The following is a 17,438-nucleotide window of genomic DNA, read 5'->3' on the forward strand; positions in this document are numbered from 1 at the left end:
TTACAAACTGTGTGATCATGGCCAAACTCATTAACTTCTTTAAGGTTACAGAGATCTTAGACAGCCTCAATATATAATGGAGGAAACCGATACCTGAGTCAAGAAATCTGCCAAGTTTTACATCACTATTTACAGGTCTGGGTTTGAGACCCGTGGGGTCTGATTCTACAGCTGAGACGGTATGGCCCGCTGCTTCTCCATGAGCTCGTCACCATTACTAACCCCCAAAGGAACGCATTCATGGGTTGTGCACATAGGAAACATGACTATCAAAAAACAGATTCCATTTTAAGCTAATATGTCAGGGAGGATATATATGTGTGTACATGTACATATGTACACACACACAGCTCTAGATAGATACAGTGTCTCCAAATATATAGTACATGCTTTTAACTTACCACCTTGGGAAAGATGACTTCCTTTTTACAATCGTATAGCTATTATTGGTGGCTCTGGATCCGTAGAAGAATCTCAGCCTCGCGGCTCTCCAGTCCCTCAAATTTTCTTCTCCAACTTCATCACCTTCTTGAACTTTAAAGAAAATCAAATCTTCCCTCTTATGGGCAGGTTATGCTACAACCAAAGACTCAGAAGATTACTACTATGAATCCCCCTGAGGAGGGTACCATTCTTATTCCCCTTACAGCTAAAGAAACTGAAAGAGAGACTTTGAAGGTAATTTCACAAAAATTTCCAGGAAGGATTGAAGGGCTCCGATGACATTTCTCGTGATGGCCCCCAAAAGAGCTCTGGCCCCAAGTCTTGGTTCTAACCGACCACATGACTTTGGGAACATTGTTCAGCCTTCCAGCTCTGTTTCCTCTCTTGTAAAATGGTGAGATTGGACGAGATGGTGTTTTCTATCCCTTTCAGGTTCTAGTCTGTCAGGTTGTCTAAGCTCTAGCATGCTCATCAAAAAGTGGACTGCCTTGCCTTCTTGTCATGCCTAATGGCCCTAATGAATGATCGGGAGGACCTCGTGGTCCTCATTTACAAGTAAATGTAACAGGTCCACCAGCCTATCCATTTTTCATATTAGCCCATCGTCTCATTTCCCTCCTTCACCTTAGAGGATACAGGGTGCAAAAGAAAAATATTAGATGCACCATCTCCTTACAACCAGCACCTTCAGAGTCCATTCACTACTTCCTTCAGACACCTGGGCTCCCTTCTCTTGATTCCTGCGGTGTAACTCTAGCACCGAGAATATCTGTCCCCGAACTCTCTCACTAGGAAGGATGCTCCTTGGTAGGATCTCCCTCAATGTTTCCTCTTCTGCTTCCCCAATCGTTTATGCTGGAAAATTGCTTTCCCCTCATTGTTTATAGAGAATTGTGAAGAAACTCAGAATAGCTTGTTGTCAATAACAGACCTGCAGTCTTGCTCCCCAGCTAATGGGTGAGGGTCCCTGAGAAACACAAGCGTCTCATGGCCTGGTGGTTAGAATGGGAAAGCTCAGTGCTTTGCAGATTGGTTCAGTCCCCCTCCGTCCCTTCTGTTGATGAAGGACCAAAAGACCCTGCCACCAGGAAAGGAAATTAACCAGAGAGGAGGAGAGGGTGGCAGTGGTTCCATAGGCAGCCTCGGGAGGCTGGGAGCTGGCTGTTTCCTCCTGTTAGCTGTGTGACTAAAGGGAGGCTGTTTTCTCGCCCCATCTCAGTGTCTTTAGCTGTGGAATGGGAATAACAACAGTACCACCTCAAGGGATTATCTCGGGGAGTAAAGGAACTGACCTGTGTCAAGGGTCAATGTGCTTGCTTATTAACCATGGTTATTACCTTGGAAGCAGTATTCGATGCATATCATGGAAAAAATAAATTGAAGGTATGACTTAAATTTGTTTAAGCTTATCAAATAATATTCATTCTACATAAACTACAGTGTTTATCATCCTGTTGGCAGCCCTGCCGCCCCCCCACCCCAACCCCCGCCAGAAACTGCGGGAAGGGGCTTAACAAAATCAGAGGAAATGAGAGGTCAGATTCAGGCTTCTTTGGTTCCTCTGTTATCTTCATTCACAAGAAGGTCCTGTGGGGTGCCTGTCTAGTCAAATGCTCCCCCCCCTCCCCACAGCCATTCACTTTTTTTTTTTTTTTTCCGCCATGCCTCGGGCATGTGGGATCTTAGTTCCCTGACCAAGGATCAAACCCTTGCCTGCTGCATTGGAAGTGCAGTCTTAACCACTGGATGGCCCGGGAAGTCCCATTCACTTATTCTGAAAGGAAAAATAAAAGAAGCAACACTGCAACACCCTACCACGCCCCCGCCACCACCTGTCCTGTTTGACTCCAGGCTTATTATTAGACTGTAACTTTCTGAGGGCAGAATTGTTTTCTCTTTGAAGGCATCCTTCACCCAGTAAGGGATCACAGGTACACTTGGATTTTTAACAAAGAAGCAACACAAACACCCCAAGGCTCCAGGGTGGCCTCTTTTCTTCTTAGAGATTTTGCATAGACGAAATTGTTCAGAAAAGCAAAACAAGCTGCCCACATTCAGGGGTCTGCCATCGCTGCCAACTCCTGATTAATCAACAAGGAAGAAGTTTCCTTTAAGGAAAAGAAATATGGACCTGAAGAGAGAGAGAGCTTGCTTATCACTCTCCTCCAGCCCTGCCACCCTCTGTAACGCTCGGTCTCCAGTACAAATATGGCTAAATAGACCTGGTCCAGGCGAACTAGCTAGCAATAGACCCAGCAGGGAACAGCTGGATAACTTAGTCTCTGACTAATATGGCCAAGAGAAAAAAAAATAATCTGAATTTCAAGGTTAAGAATCCGCCTGCCAATCCAGGGGACAAGGGTTCGATCCCTGGTCCAGGAAGATTCCACATGTCATGGGGCCACTAAAGCCCACACACCACAACTACTGAAGTCCGAGTGCCCTAGCAGTGCCCTGAGAAGCCTGAGGACCACAACTAGAGAGTAGCCCCTGCTTTCTACAACTACAGCAGGCCTGTGCACAGCAACGAAGACCCAGTGCAGCCAAAAATAAAAAATTTTTTAAAAAGGACCTCGAGAACAACTCTTTCCTGTCTTTTACAATTTTCCCACAATCCCTGGCCAGATGCAACAGAGAACACTCAACATTTCACCATTTCCCCCAGTACAAGGGGCTTCCTCCCAGGTGGCGCTAGTGGTAAAGAACTCGCCTGCCAGGACAGGAGACATAAGAGACGCGGATTTGATCTCTGGGTGGGGAAGATCCCCTGGAGGAGGGCATGGCAACCCACTCCAGTATTCTTGCCTGGAGAATCCCATGGACAGAGGAGCCTGGCGGGCTACGGTCTGTAGGGTTGCAAAGACTGGGACACGATGGAAGCAAGTTAGCACGCATGCACCCAGCACCAGAGATTACTTACCATCCCCCCACCCCCACCCCCACCCCCCAGGCTGGTGGACAGCAGCCTCTTTGGAACAACAGAGTGCAGACTGGGCGGAGGTGAGTGGGTGTCTGCAGTCCGGGCCCTGCCTCATCCTGGTCTTGCGAACGCAATCCTAAAGGTTAATAATAATCACAACAGGCAGCCCATCATTGCCTCCCTGTCTGGCTGAGAGGTTTACAACTTAAACTCATGGCAGAGGGAGAAATTGGCTCAATCACTTGGAGTAATGGTACATGGAGAGCCAGTTGGGCATGACTGCTATTTAACTCAAGGAAACTGGGTTGCTGCGGTGGAGTCTAGGTACACGTTAATAAACACGTCATGCTCCGAGGTGAAAATTAACACTGTCCCCTGCACTTTATACTTTATACCTGCACTCCCCACTTCGCTCTTCATTTGCCCGCTTGCCTCATCCCAACCAAATAAATGGACAAGACTGGGAGAACGGGGCTGCAAACCGATGCTTACAGCTGTCATTATGTCAATAATCACAGGTCATCTTTCATTCTTTCAAAGAGCTTTTAAGTTTATTTCTCGTAAGACCTTACCCCAAATATTTATAATCGGGCATTTTGTGGGGGGAAGGGAGAAAGGAAAGAGTATCTGACATCATCGCTAATAACAGCCAACATTTTCAGAACTTTCATTGTGGCCAAGCACCCCGGTGCATGTTCCTAGCCACTCAATCAGATGGGTACCATTATTTGTCCTCGATTTAACTGGTGAGGACAGTACAACTCAAGAGTTTAAATAACGGACCCCAAATCACCCAAGATCTAGGAAAGGGGATGCAGTGTTTGAATGCAGATCCATGTGTGTAACCGAGAGCCCAAGTTCTCAGCCTTTTTGCTACACTAGCTATTTCATGGACAAAGGAGAAAGTGGAGGAAGACACAACGATTGGCTTAGCAGTGTTCTCAACTAGTCCTAGTTTTAGCCCTCAAAAGCTCAGATAGGTCCACATTAGGATGCCTTCCCATCCGCCCTTCCCCAGCGGGCATGTTGCTCTTCCACCACAAATTAAGGACTGAACTTTACCATGTGCCAAGTATGGCAGATATAGAGGTGAAACTCACAGCCATCTTTGTCCCCAGGCTCATAGTCTAGTAGAGAGGCAGCTAAGAAAAGTATTTTCATAGGAAGAAGGGTGAACTAAAAGCTGTTGGGCTCTTTCTTGGTTTTCCTCTTGACCCTGTCCATATAAGATGCTCCATTCTCAATGGATCTGCTCTATGTGTAACCTAAGTTGTCAAGAGGGCCTGGGGTCAACCCCTTGTCCCAGGCCAGGATCCCAGCTCAGGCGCCATGGCCCTGCTGCTCTGACAAATGAAACTAGGTGTATGTATTGAGGTAATGCTACTTACTATAATAAACAAACTGTAAGATACATAATAGTTGAAAGACATCAATTAAAATTTGAATTTCAAATAGTTTTAGCATTACTATGTTCTGTGCAATATTTGGGACACTCTTATATTAAAAATTGTTCATTATTTTTCTGAAATTCAAATTTAACTGAGTGTCCTGCATTTTATTTGCCAAGCCTACTCAAGACATCAGAGGTTTTTTGGCTTGTTTGGTTTTTATATTTATTTATTTGGCTGTGCCAGGTCTTAGCTGCAGTATTTGGGTTCAAGTTCCCCGGCCAGAGATTGAACCCTAGCCTCCTGCCTTGGGAATGGGGAGTTTGAGCCTCTGGACCACAAGGGAATTTCCCGACATCAAAGGTTTTTTTCTTGTTTATATAAAGGCCCCATTGGGAGTTCTCAGTAGACAGGTAGCCGCCCTCCAAGGCTCCTTCCATCTTGGCTCTGTCATTTTCATCACTCAGTTTTCAAGGTACCTGTAGGCTCAGGGGGCCAAGTCACAGAAAGGGGAAAGGCTTGGAGAATTCCATGTGGGAGTCTTTATGTGTCGGTCCTGGTAGTGGCACAATGGACTTCTGATCACAATCCATTCACTGGCCAAAACTCAATCACGTGGCCTGTACCTGGCAGTAGGGTAAGCTGACAAATGTAATCCAAGGTGTGCTCAGGAAGATATTTGGAAAACAGCTAGCCAGTCTCTGCCACACTGGGTAATAGTAGAACTAACCTGTCAGTCAGCCAGTCAGTTCGTCACTCAGTCGTGTCCGACTCTTTGCGACCCCATGAACCACAGCACGCCAGGCCTCCCTGTCCATCACGAACTCCCGGAGTTCACTCAAACTCATGTCCATTGAGTCGGTGATGCCATCCAACCATCTCATTCTCTGTCGTCCCCTTCTCCTCCCGCCCCCAATCCTTCCCAGTGTCAGAGTCTTTTCCAGTGAGTCAACTCGTCGCATGTGGTGGCCAAAGTATTGGAGTTTCAGCTTTAGCATCAGTCCTTCCAATGAACAACCAGGATTGATCTCCTCTAGAATGGACTGGTTGGATCTCCTTGCTGTCCAAGGGACTCTCAAGAGTCTTCTCCAGCACCACAGTTCAAAAGCATCAATTCTTCCGCAATCAGCTTTCTTCACAGTCCAACTCTCACATCCATGCATGACCACGGGTAAAACCTGTCAGTACTGGTGCCTAATCTCCTGTGCTAGATTCAGGCTTAGTCAGCAGTCCTCCACCCACTGAGGTTCCCAGCAGGAGATCAGATGCTTCTTCTCAGCCCTGGACTAGTTAACCAATAGCCACAGGGATTAGGGGTACAAGGCCACAGTAGGAGTAATAAGTGTTACTATGAATTCATATCAATTCATTTTGATCCAATGCAATTTAATAAATATTTATTAATGCTCTTAGGATACTGAGAAAAACTTGGTTCTAGGCCCCCAAGGGAGACATAAGCTGATCTAGAACCCAGTTATATCCTCAAGAAGCTATATACAATTAAATTCAATAGCTTCCTCCACCCTTATCTATATCCTTTGGATTTTTCAAAAGCTGATGAAACACCCATAGGTACAAAGAATTCTGCCCTAAATGTTAGGGTACAGAATGGTTCCTCCTCTTCTCAATTCCTAAAACTTTTGGTGTCTGTGTCCATTTATTCATGCATGCATCCACGTGTATATGCATTCATTCAATGAGTTCATTCGTGAACACTGACTGGGACCTCCTCTGCTTGAGAGTGTGCAGGCTCTGAGGACGGGGATGGGGAATCTAAGTTGAACAAGACTGAGACCAAGCCTTCCAGAAACTCTCAAAAGGAGTGATCAGAATGCACATTATTCAGCCAGATACAGGGCAGATGGTGGTCAACATGGCGAGGAAGGAGAAATTAATTTTAACTGGAGGGTGGAGTGAACACTGCATCAAAGATCCAACACAGGAACTTAACTGGTGGTCCAGTGGTTAAGACTCCATGCTTCCAGTGTAGGGGGCTCATGCTTGATCCCACAGGGCATGTAGCGGGGGGGGGGGGGGGCAAACAAAAAAAGACGAAGATCCAACAACGAACTTCCCAGAGACAAATGAACCTGCCCTGCAGACAGGGCCTCAGGCAAAATGTCCACAACCCCCTTCACAGGCATCCGCCTGTCTCCCACCCACTCAGGCCCAATGGGAAAAAGGCAGTGAGCTCTCCTCTTAAAAATTCACACAAAATTTGAATTCCACTCCACAGGATACTAACGTTTGTTTTGCTATGATAATTTTAACATAATTGGCTTAAATTACCTGTCATTGAGTAAAATCATTTCATCTTGTGGCTTATGTACCCTCAACATACCACTTCTGTTTGAAGAGTGCCTTTTCGGGAAATTTGGTTTCCCAGGTGGTTCAGCGGTAAAGAATTCGCCTGCCAGTGGGGAAGACACAGGAGATGCAGGTTCGATCCCTGGGTGAGGAAGATCCCCTGGAGAAGGAAACGGCAAACCACTCCAGTATTCTTGCCTGGGAAACCCCATGGACAGAGGAGCCTGGCAGGCTACAGTCCATGGGGTCACAAAGAGAGACTGAGCATGAGTGCATGCATTTTCCAGAAATTTAGCTTCTGCAAGCGTAGGACTGGAAATTCAGTTTTCACTTATTTATCTCTTCTCTTTTGTCCCTCAGGATACAAGATTCCGCTTTAAGGATTCTGAGACTAGCCATATGCTTTGTGAACACATAACACAATAACCATAGATGAATTTTGTATTAGATAAACAGGCTAGTTTTCATACACTTCTCTCACATCTGGTAAGAAACATACAAAATAACACAACTTGGATACGAGTTGTTCTTTCTGGTGGTGGTGCTTCTGGGGACACCTTCAAGGAGCATGACTCTCCTCCTACAGGTCCTTCTAGATTGTGCAGGTTGCTCCTGCTGTAAAACAGCTGCCCTGGAGTCCAATGTGCAAAGTAAACCCCTCACAATGTAAATGACTGACTAAAGTTTAAAAGCACAAGAAATTGTTACATATTTCCCTTCTTCCTGACCTCCCCACAAAGAAACACCAAAGTGCTTAAAAAAAAAAAAATCCTGTTTCTGATGAGGACTCAGCATGGTGCCTGTGGATTTCAGGCTTCCCTTATGGCTCGCTGGTAAAGAATCCACCTGCAACACGAGAGACCTGGGTTCGATCCCTGGGTTGGGAAGATTCCCTGGAGGAAGGGCATGGCAACCCACTCCAGGATTCCTGCCTGGAGAATCCCCATGATCAGAGGAACCTGGCGGGCTGCAGTCCATGGGGCTGCAAAGAGTCGGACACGACTGAGAGACTAAGCACAGCACTGGGGATTTCATTGTGGGACTCCCGTTACAAGTAACGGGAGTCTTGCTGCTGCATTTCATGCATACTGTATGCGCCCCTCGACAACCACAAAATTTTAGTTCTGAAATTGAGGCTGTCTTTTTCAGAACAAATCAGATTACAAGAAAACGCCAAAACCACTGTGTGTTGGTCTGGGGCCAGGGTTTGTGCTTGTGTGTGTCTGAAGGCGAGAACTGCCTTTCCCTGGCATGCAAATGCCCCTCTCAGAGACAACAACATTAAAACATTATGCCCAAGAGCTGACAGCCATGGTTGTGTGCCTCACCCCAAAGCTTTGTTTGGAACCCATAAAACCTGGCACGTGGTTTGTGACACCCAGTCAAACACAGGGCTTCTCCCTGATAACCTGAGCCCTGCTGCCTGTCATTAAGGGACCTCTCTTATTAAGCGTCTCTTTTTTAAATGGCTGCCATCATCTGGTCCCAGTGTACATTAAATCCCATTATAATTATAAGCACACTTCCCTATAACATCCATCGCAGATTTCATCCACACTGCCTACCCCCTTAGGGCATCTTTGCACTAATAACAACTCAGATTTGCTATTTGAGTTGACAACATTAGGTCCCAATGCCATTTGCAATATGCTGGTGGGAGAGAGAGAAGAAAAAGCTTTATCTTCCTCAGTCACAAAATCTTGGGGTCACAGTGACCCAAGGCCTCTGGGGCTAAAAGAAATAACCCCTCATCTCCTCTTTTTGAAACACTCTCTGCCTTACAGAAAAGAAGGGCATTCTTAGTACCTGGAAGAGAAGCCTAGGTGTAAATATCACTAACCAGACGTCCACTGGGAAAAGATGACAATTACTAGTCAAAGAAACTATCTTCTTATTTTCTTTTCTAGACTTCAAATAACCAGAAGCTACACCTCACCTGATTTTTTTTTCCTCTGCTTTTTAGAGGGGGGATGAAAGGAAGTGGGATGAAATAATTAAATTAAGAAAACAAACAAGCAAAAGAAAATCATCAACATATGTACTAAGGGCAAATATGACTCTGCTTAGCTTTCTTTTTGTTTTGGTTGAGTCTCGTGGCTTTCGGGTTCTCAGTTCCCTGACCAGGGATTGAATCTGGGCCTCCTGCAGTAGAAGTATGGAGTTCTAACCACTGGATGTTCAGAGAATTCCCGACTCTGCTTAGTTTTTGACATTATCGGTATCTATCTAGAGAATATCTCAGTGATGGCCGTGAAGCATCATAAGATCATTTGACTCCAAAAATGGACACAATAGGCTTGCTGTGTTTTTTTCCCTCAAGAGTCCCCAGTGGGGTAAGGATCTGAGAGTACATGTGACGGCTTAAATATCTCACCTGCCAATACAGGAGACCTGGGTTCAATCACTGGGCCGGGAAGATCCCCTGGAGGAGGGCATGGCAACCCACTCCAGTATTCTTGTCTGGAGAATCCTATGGAGAGAGAAGCTGGCGGGTTCCAGCCCATAGGGTAGAAGAGTCTGACTCAACTGAAGTGACTTAGCATGCACACATGACTGCCTGGTGCATCTTCTGGCAGCACCCTGAAATTCTCCATTGTAGAGGAGACTATTTACATTTTTTATTTTTTTCCATTCGGGGCCTTCACTGCCAGCATCCCTCCCTGAATATTCTTCATTCTGTGTCACAAGGTTTTGGAGAAATATGAAGTGGCTGCTTCTTCCCCAAAGACAGGAGTCTTTGATTTCATTTTCATGATAGGAAATTTTACCTTTCAATTTTAGGACTATTTTCCAACGAAGGAGCTGGAACAAAATGGTTTGGAACATTTTGTTTACCCTCAAGCAGAATACTCAAAACAACACAATCACCTTCTTCCTGGGCATTTGCTTTATTGGAATTTTATTGTAATTCCAAACTCCCTTCTCAACTTTTGCTGAGATTCTTTTACCCCCAGTGCTGTGCCACTCAGCATTCGGCTTTAGGTTCTGACTGGGGTAGTGAACTTGGGCCCCTCGGCTGTGAAAGTGTAGAGTCCTAACCACTGGATCTCCCGGGGACTTCCTTGACTGAGATTTCTGAAGAGGAGAGAAAGTGCAGAGATCTGGGCATCTAAGTCTGCCTCCTTGGTGGCCTGATTCAGTGCAGAACTGTTTGGTCCCCTTGGCTGGCTGTTGCGGAGGCCTTGGTCTTTGCGGAGAAAGAGGAGAAGGGAAATTAAAAGCCCTTGTTTCCTTTCTTTCATCCCACTAGAGGCTATATAGGAGCTTCCCCGGTAGCTCAGTTGGTAAAGAATCCGCCTGAAATGCGGGAGAACTGGGTTCGATCCCTGGGTGGGGAAGATCCCTTAGAGGAACGTATGGCAGTCAGTCCAGTATTCTTGCCTGGAGAATCCCCATGGACAGAGGTGCTTGGCAGGCTATGGTCCATGGGGTCTCAAAGAGTTGGACACGACTGAGCGACTAAGCACAGCACAGCACAGAGGCTATACTAGAAATTATGATCATGAGCTTTGAAGTTGGAATGGTCTGATTTAAGCCTTGGCTGATATTTAACAGCTCTGTAGTCTTGGGCTTCCCTGGTGGCTCAGAGGTTAAAGCGTCTGCCTCCAATGCGGGAGACCCGGGTTCGATCCCTGGGTCGGGAAGATCCCCTGGAGAAGGAAACGGTAACCCACTCCAGTATTCTTGCCTGGAGAATCCCATGGACGGAGAAGCCTGGTAGGCTACAGTCCACGGGGTCGCAAAGAGTCGGACACGACTGAGCGACAGGACGGACGGACGGACGGAGTCTTGGGTAAAGTGCTTAACCTCTCTAAGCCTCAGGTTTCCCATCCATAGAAATGGGGGAAAGAACAATACTTTATGAGAGTTGTTACAAGGATTAAATAAAACAATACAGGTAATGTGCTAAGATTCACAGACAGTGCTCAGAATGAGGGATAATCCCCACGTCGCCCTCCTGTAAGATCACTTAGACCGGATGCACCCTTCTCTTCCACAACCTGAGTTCTGAAGGGCTGCTGCCAGAGGGAGGTATGTGAGCCAAGGAGGAGATGAAGGGATGAGATGTTTCAGCGACGGAATTCCACCCAAAGGTCAACTCATCTGTTCCTCTGTTTCCAGCAGGATGATGTCCCTGGAAGATTGAAGTCTCTCCTATTTTTAGGATCTATCAAAACTGATGTCCCAGTTTCTCTTACCACACCCAAGGAAAAAAAGATGTTAAAAAAAAAAAAAAACTACTACAGATACAGGAACATGAGAGAGAGAGAGAGAGAATGAGCATTTTCTGCTGTAATTTTCCATCCTGCTGGTTTTTAGGTGCTGCCATATGAAATCTCTGAACTGGAGATTCTCATCAGCCTTCCCGGGGCCCAAGGACACACAGCTCTGGCTATAAATGGTGCCAGCTTTGGTGGGGGAGCTGCTGCCACTTTATCTGGGCCCAATAAACCTTATCAAACTGCTGTGCAGCCAGCCTTCAGTGCTAAGTGGAAATGCTTGGAGCCCAACGCTGGCACTCAGCCCAAAGCCTCGCCTGCCGTCCTCCTTTTTTGTTACCTTCTCCACCTCTTAAATTCGGGCATTAATCTCTCTTTAACACTTACTAACAAGGGCCGGGCTTTTTAATGGGTCGAGTTTATGAAGCAAGGGAGATTTTCACATAGCGTGAGTATGGCATGGAGGTTGGGGGGGAGGGGTCCAGGGCCACAGAGGGTTTCTTCTTTCCCATTGTTTCCCCAGAGAGTCTCCCTGCCTCTGATTGAGGATTAATAGGAGATTAGATCAGGGGTTAATTGTGTGCTTCGCCTCTTACTGCACTCAGGAGGGGCTGGTAGGTGGATGTGGAGAGAGGTAGCAACCTTCGGGAGGTACTATCTAGGCAGAAGCTAAATGCTTCAGTCAAACGCTTCCTTCGGTTTCCCTGGAGAGGCACTAGGACCATCCTCTCTTCTTCCATCTCTCTACTCTTGTTCTCCTTGTGGATCAGTTCTTTTTTAAAAAATTGAATTTTGGTTGATTTACAACATTGTGTTAGCTTCAGGTGCATAGCAAAGTGATTCAGTTATACATATGTTTAGATTTTTTCCATTACAGGTCATTACAAGACACTTAATATAGTTCCACGTGTGTGTGTTAGTCTCTCAGTTGTGTCCAACTCTGCAACCCCATGGACTGTAGCGTGCCAGGCTCCTCTGTCCATGGAATTCTCCAGGCAAGAATACTGGGGTGGGGAGCCATTCCCTTCTCCAGGGGATCTTCCCCACCCTGGGAATGAACCTGGGTCTAGCAGGCAGATTCTTTACCATCTGAACCAACCGGGAAGCCCTATAGTTACCTGTTCAGTTCAGTTCAGTTGCTCAGTCATGTCTGAGTCTTTGCGACCCCATGAATCACAGCAGGCCAGGCCTCCCTGTCCATCACCAACTCCCGGAGTTCACTCAAACTCATGTCCATCGAGTCGGTGATGCCATCCAGCCATCTCATTTTCTGTCGTCCCCTTCTCCTCCCGCCCCCAATCCCTCCCAGCATCAGAGTCTTTTCCAGTCAGTCTACACAGTAAATCCTTGTTGTTTCACACCAATTCTTTCTCAACTTTCCTTAAATTTCTTTCTTCTTACAGACTGTAGCCCATAGCCAGAAAAGCAGCCCTATCATAGATTGCTCTTTATTGTTCATCAGAATACCCAGGGACTGGGTTTTCCCTGGCATCCGTCAGCGGTGTTGTCAGCTCTCAGAGGATAACTAACTCCCTTCCTTCACTTTCAAGTGGCTTCTCTCCGGTTTTCTCTCCCCGGACTCCTGCAGGCAGGTCTGAGCACTTTTCCTGTGAGCAGGAGACAGGGGCGGGCTTGCTGGGATGGAACTGCCTGTTCTCCTGGCTGCTCTGTTAGCAGCTCTTGGGAACCCGGATCAGTTCTGATGGAAACTCTGGCCAACTGGTCCTGCCAGGCCGGAAGTGGATTTTTGCCTCTAGCGGGGCCTCTGCCACCTTCCAAGACCCTTCAATTCTTGGGGCCTGACCCTCGGTTTGGGGCAGTGCCAGAGGGCGCATTGGGACATGCTCATGCGTGAGTCCGGTGGGAAACCTTTGACGCACCCGCTTGTCAGGGACAGAGTGTGGGGACTCCGGATTCAGTGAGTGAAGCCCCGTGTTGCGAAGATTCTATGACCTCCAGGGCCTAGTGTCTGGAGACCCAGCGAGGGCGCTCTCCACCACCACCCTCACCCTGGCCGGAGGAAGTCAAGGTGTGTGCCCAGAAGAAGGGCGTTTTCCACCTCTCGCCCACCACCTTCGCCAAGTTCCAAGGGAAGGGTGAAGACGGGGCCTCTCCGCAGCCCGCGGAAGGGCGCATGTCTTCTGGTTGCTCGAGGGATTCCTGACCTCAGCTCCGCCCTCTAAAGCGGAGCGGGCAGCAGAGAGGAGGCACTTTGGGGAGCCTGGAGCTTCTCCTGGCTCTCACTCGCCGCCCCCTGAAGAGTTTGTCCCAAACTGCGCGCAGTTCTTGCGGAACTGCTCCCAGCCAAGGTTCCCTGGAGGACGGGGGCGGGGGAAGGGGGGCGGCGGAGAAAGCGGGGTTGGGGGGAAGCCCAGGGGATGCTCACGACTGGGAAGAAAAGTTTCCCTTGCGCCTCGACCCTGGCCTCCAGGGGTCGCGACAGCTAAAATGGGGGCGTCTCCCCTCGACGACAGATCCCCGCGGGTGCCTCAGGCACTCGGTTCACCCGGGGCCCTCGAACTCTGCGCCTGGAGGCGAATCGCAGTCTGGATGCTCAGAAAGCCTGGAGGCCCCAAAGCGCTGGGCTTGGGCACCATGAAAACGAGCTTCTAAAGCCGACGCCGGGGTCCAGGGGTGCCGTCCCGAGCCCCGAGCAAAAAGTGAAAGGAGAGATGACACGCACTCATGGGGCAAACATTGGGAAAACAAAATTCCGAGCCTGGAAGCAGCAGGGAAACACAAAACCTGTTCCACTGGAGATGAAAATCCTGGGGGTTGAAGATGGGGTCAGCTCCTCGCCCCTCATCTCCACTGCCCCCACTGAGGCGCCCAAATCCCTGGTGCACCTCTCCACGAGCTCCTCCTCGCCTCTCCGCCTGGCCGGCGAGCGGCGGCCGCCAGCGCCCCAGCAGCAGCTAGATGTCAGGCAAAGCCCGGCGCGCGGCGCGCGAGGAAGGGAGGGGACGGCCGGGGCGGGGAGGGGTGGGGCGGAGAGCGCGCGCGGGCTCGGCCAGTGCGGGGGGGTGGGCGGGCTGAGCGGGGGGCGGCGCGGGAGGCGGGAGGGGAGGGGGGCCGCTGTGGGCAGGGAGCCGGGCTCGGCCGCCAGCACTAAAGATGGAGAGGCGCCGGGGCCTCGCAGGGGAGGGGGCTCGGCGTTGACGTGGGACGCGGCGGAGGCGCCGCAGCCGGTGGTGATTTGCTAACCTCGCAGCACAGAGGAGTTGAGGGCGATGAGAGCGGGTACTGCGAACTGCCGGGCGATGCCGCCGCTACCGCCGTGATACCGAGAGCAACAGTTCCCCAGCAACACCCCTCCCAGACAGAGGCACACACCCCCAAGAGGCACGCACACCCACCCCACGGCACCCGGCTCGGCAGTGGTGAGTTGGGGGCCAGGGAGAGGCGCACCGCCCAGAGATAGCTGTGCGCCCGGGCGCCCCAGGGCTGGAGAGGTCTGGGGGGACGCGCTCGCTTCGGCCACTCGACCGCTGGGCTTCTGTCTTATTTTATTCGGCTTGTTCCCTTCCTGCTGCTGCAGCCGTCGCCGCCGGCGGTTGGGGGTCGGCTGGAAGGGGGAGCCCCGGCTGTCAGCTTGGGCGCAGTTGCCTCCCCAACCCTTCCACTCCAGGGCACAGTCGGGTGAGAGGTGGGGGCCAGAGCGGTCTGCGGGGCCGGGGGACACAGGCGGAAAGCTGGGAATAGGAGGCTTTGTACCACCAGGGGCCGGCGGAGGAGCCGGGAGCCTGTGGGTGCTCATATGTATGCCGACCGGTGCGCGGGCGCGAGATAGGGCTGTGGTTTATTTGTGTGTTTATTTGCCCGCCAGCTGGGAAGCTAGAACCGGAGGATCGGAGGAGTGGTTTTGGGGGGCGGAGGGGAGTCGGACTGGGACTCACTTGGGTTTTGTTTCTCTTTGGAAAACGCGGTGGGCTCCCTTTTCTTGATTGGACTTGATCCCCCCGGTTTGGGGGGGAGGGGCTCCGTGGTGGAGCGCTGGAGTGTCTCCAGCGCTCCGGGCCCTCCTCGGCTCTCGGCGGGACCGGCCGTGTCGCCGGAGCTCGCTGTGCGCTCCCGGCCGCGCTCGGTGGGTGCTTCGCTTTGCACCTGATGCGTTCGGGATGCCTTTCCCACCCCGGCGCGCCGGCAGCTCGCTCTCACAGCCCCGCGAACGCTCCCGCACGCGCTCGAAATGCGCACGATCTCGCCGGCCCGCGGACCCGCTGGAACGCACAGACGCGCTCAGCACCGACTCGCTGGCCGCTCCCCGGAACGCTCGCAACGTGCCTGGGCCGGGCGCGCCTGCTGCTGCGCCACCCGCCCGAGGCCGGGGACCTTGCCCGTCGCTCGCGGGGATCCCCGCCCTGGGTCGGAGAGAGAGGGCCCTCAGATCCCTTCTCGCCTTTCCTCCCACAACTCGTTGTCGGGCTTTTGTGCTTCCCCTTCGCCTCAAGGCGGGTCAGCCTTCTCGCCTCTCTCGCCCCGGCGTTCGGCCCTCCTGGACTCTTGCCTTTCGCCCGGGTCTCTTTCGCTTTTCTTCTTTCCTAACCCGGCTCCCTTCCTCGTTGCCATCTGGCTTCCCCGGAAAAGTTGCTTCTTTAAAGAAGTTTGCTGAAGTCGTCTCCAAGTCTCCGTGGGGGGTGGCTGGAAACGGGGTGGGGGGTGCGGGGCGGGAAGGTGTGAGCGCGCGATCGATCCCCGGATCTCGAGCTGGTTAGCGCTGGCTTTCCGCCGTGACGAGGGGCACGGCGCTGCAGCCAGCGCCAGCCGGCTCCCGGGCGCCGAGCCGCGGGTTTCGGGGACGGCGGATCAGGGCACCCTGACTTCCCTCGGACCCACGGTGCTTGCCTTGGGGAAGGAATTCGGGTAGACCAGCTTCCATTCTTTCTATTCCTACCTCCTAGTTCTCTGAAACCCAAAGTCTGCGGGAAAGCGCATGGTGGCAAGGCGCTTGTGACTGGTCACCGCCCCCCCACCATGGCCTCCGTTCTCACCCCAGGGTGGGGAGCAAAAGTGTCTTCTTGATTGACCATCCTGTTAACCCTTTCTAAGTAAGATTTGTGGCTCTGGAGTCAATAGGGTTCCTTTTGGGGGCGGAGGCCAGCAGTGTTCCAAGAGCAAGAGCCCTTGCTCTGCGTTGCTCCCAATTGATTTCACAGCAATATTGGCCACAGCAAGGCCGAGGCTGGGAAGGACCTGGGCCTGTGAGATCTTTCAGACATGCTTTAGACAGGTTTGGAAGACCCAGAGCCCTGTTACTGATCCCAAACAGCACTTGGAGAGAGGCCTTTGTCTCAAGCTCAGTCTTCCCTTCATGCTGGTAACTCACACCATAGATGCTGGTGCCAATATCAACTCTCACTCCTCTGAGCCAGGTCTAGCAGTCCAGCATCAAATCCTCTTCGGGTCATGGGACTTGCCCACTCCCGGGAGCCTGTGGGAGACACTGGGAGTTTGTGTTCCCAGCACATGCACTCCTGGCTTTAGGGGTGCATGTTTCCTAGGATCTCTCTGTAGGTCCTTCAGTACCTCGCCTGCATATTACAGATCCTCCTCACTACTGGGCACTTGTGGGCAGGAGATAAGTGCAGCACATTATGTAAGTGTGGCACATTATATAAGTGTGGACATGTGTGCTTGGGGCTCCCCAGGTTAGTGCAGTGGTAAAGAATCGCCTGCCAATGCAGGAGACGCAGGAGACATGGGTTCAACTTGGGTGGGGAAGATTCACTGGAGGAGGAAATGGCAACGCACTCCAGGAGTCTTGCCTGGAAAACTCCTTGGTCAGGAGCCTGGCAGGCTACAGTCATGGGGTCGCAAAGAGTTGGACATGACTGAGCATACATGCACACATGTGTGTTAACTGTTTCTACTTCTCTGGCTGGCGCACACACGTATATGCACACTACACAGTTGAGATTTTGGATTACTTAATACAATCACTTTGAGGTACCCATGATTGTAAGTGAGCCAAGCTAGTACATAGACTATGTGTGTGTATTTCTCTTAGGGCCTAAGGAGAGGGTCAGGGCGTGGGTTCATCAGTCCTTTGCAACCCTGAGAAGAGTGGAAGGGCAGAGGCCCAGGAAGGCATTCACCGAGGGTGGACAGGTGGGCTGGAGGAGGAGAACCTTGCCTGTAGATTTCTTTGAGCTGCTGCTC

At 50.6% G+C, this 17,438-nt stretch overlaps 1 protein-coding gene across 3 annotated transcripts in view; it reads left to right on the forward strand.

The window, feature by feature from the left end:
* The first annotated feature begins 14,357 nt into the window (after window positions 1–14,357).
* ZBTB16 (zinc finger and BTB domain containing 16) overlaps window positions 14,358–17,438 on the forward strand; it is a 207,445-nt gene continuing 204,364 nt past the window's right edge. Inside the window, exon 1 of one of the 3 annotated variants that reach the window (XM_055423048.2) lies at window positions 14,358–14,659. The gene's annotated coding sequence lies outside the window, so the exon portion shown is untranslated. The other 2 variants (XM_055423049.2, XM_055423050.2) reach the window with 2 other exon arrangements.

Source organism: Moschus berezovskii, chromosome 14, assembly GCF_049115385.1.
Source record: "Moschus berezovskii isolate FMDL1 chromosome 14, NW_MosBer_1.0, whole genome shotgun sequence".
Lineage (NCBI taxonomy): Eukaryota > Metazoa > Chordata > Mammalia > Artiodactyla > Moschidae > Moschus > Moschus berezovskii.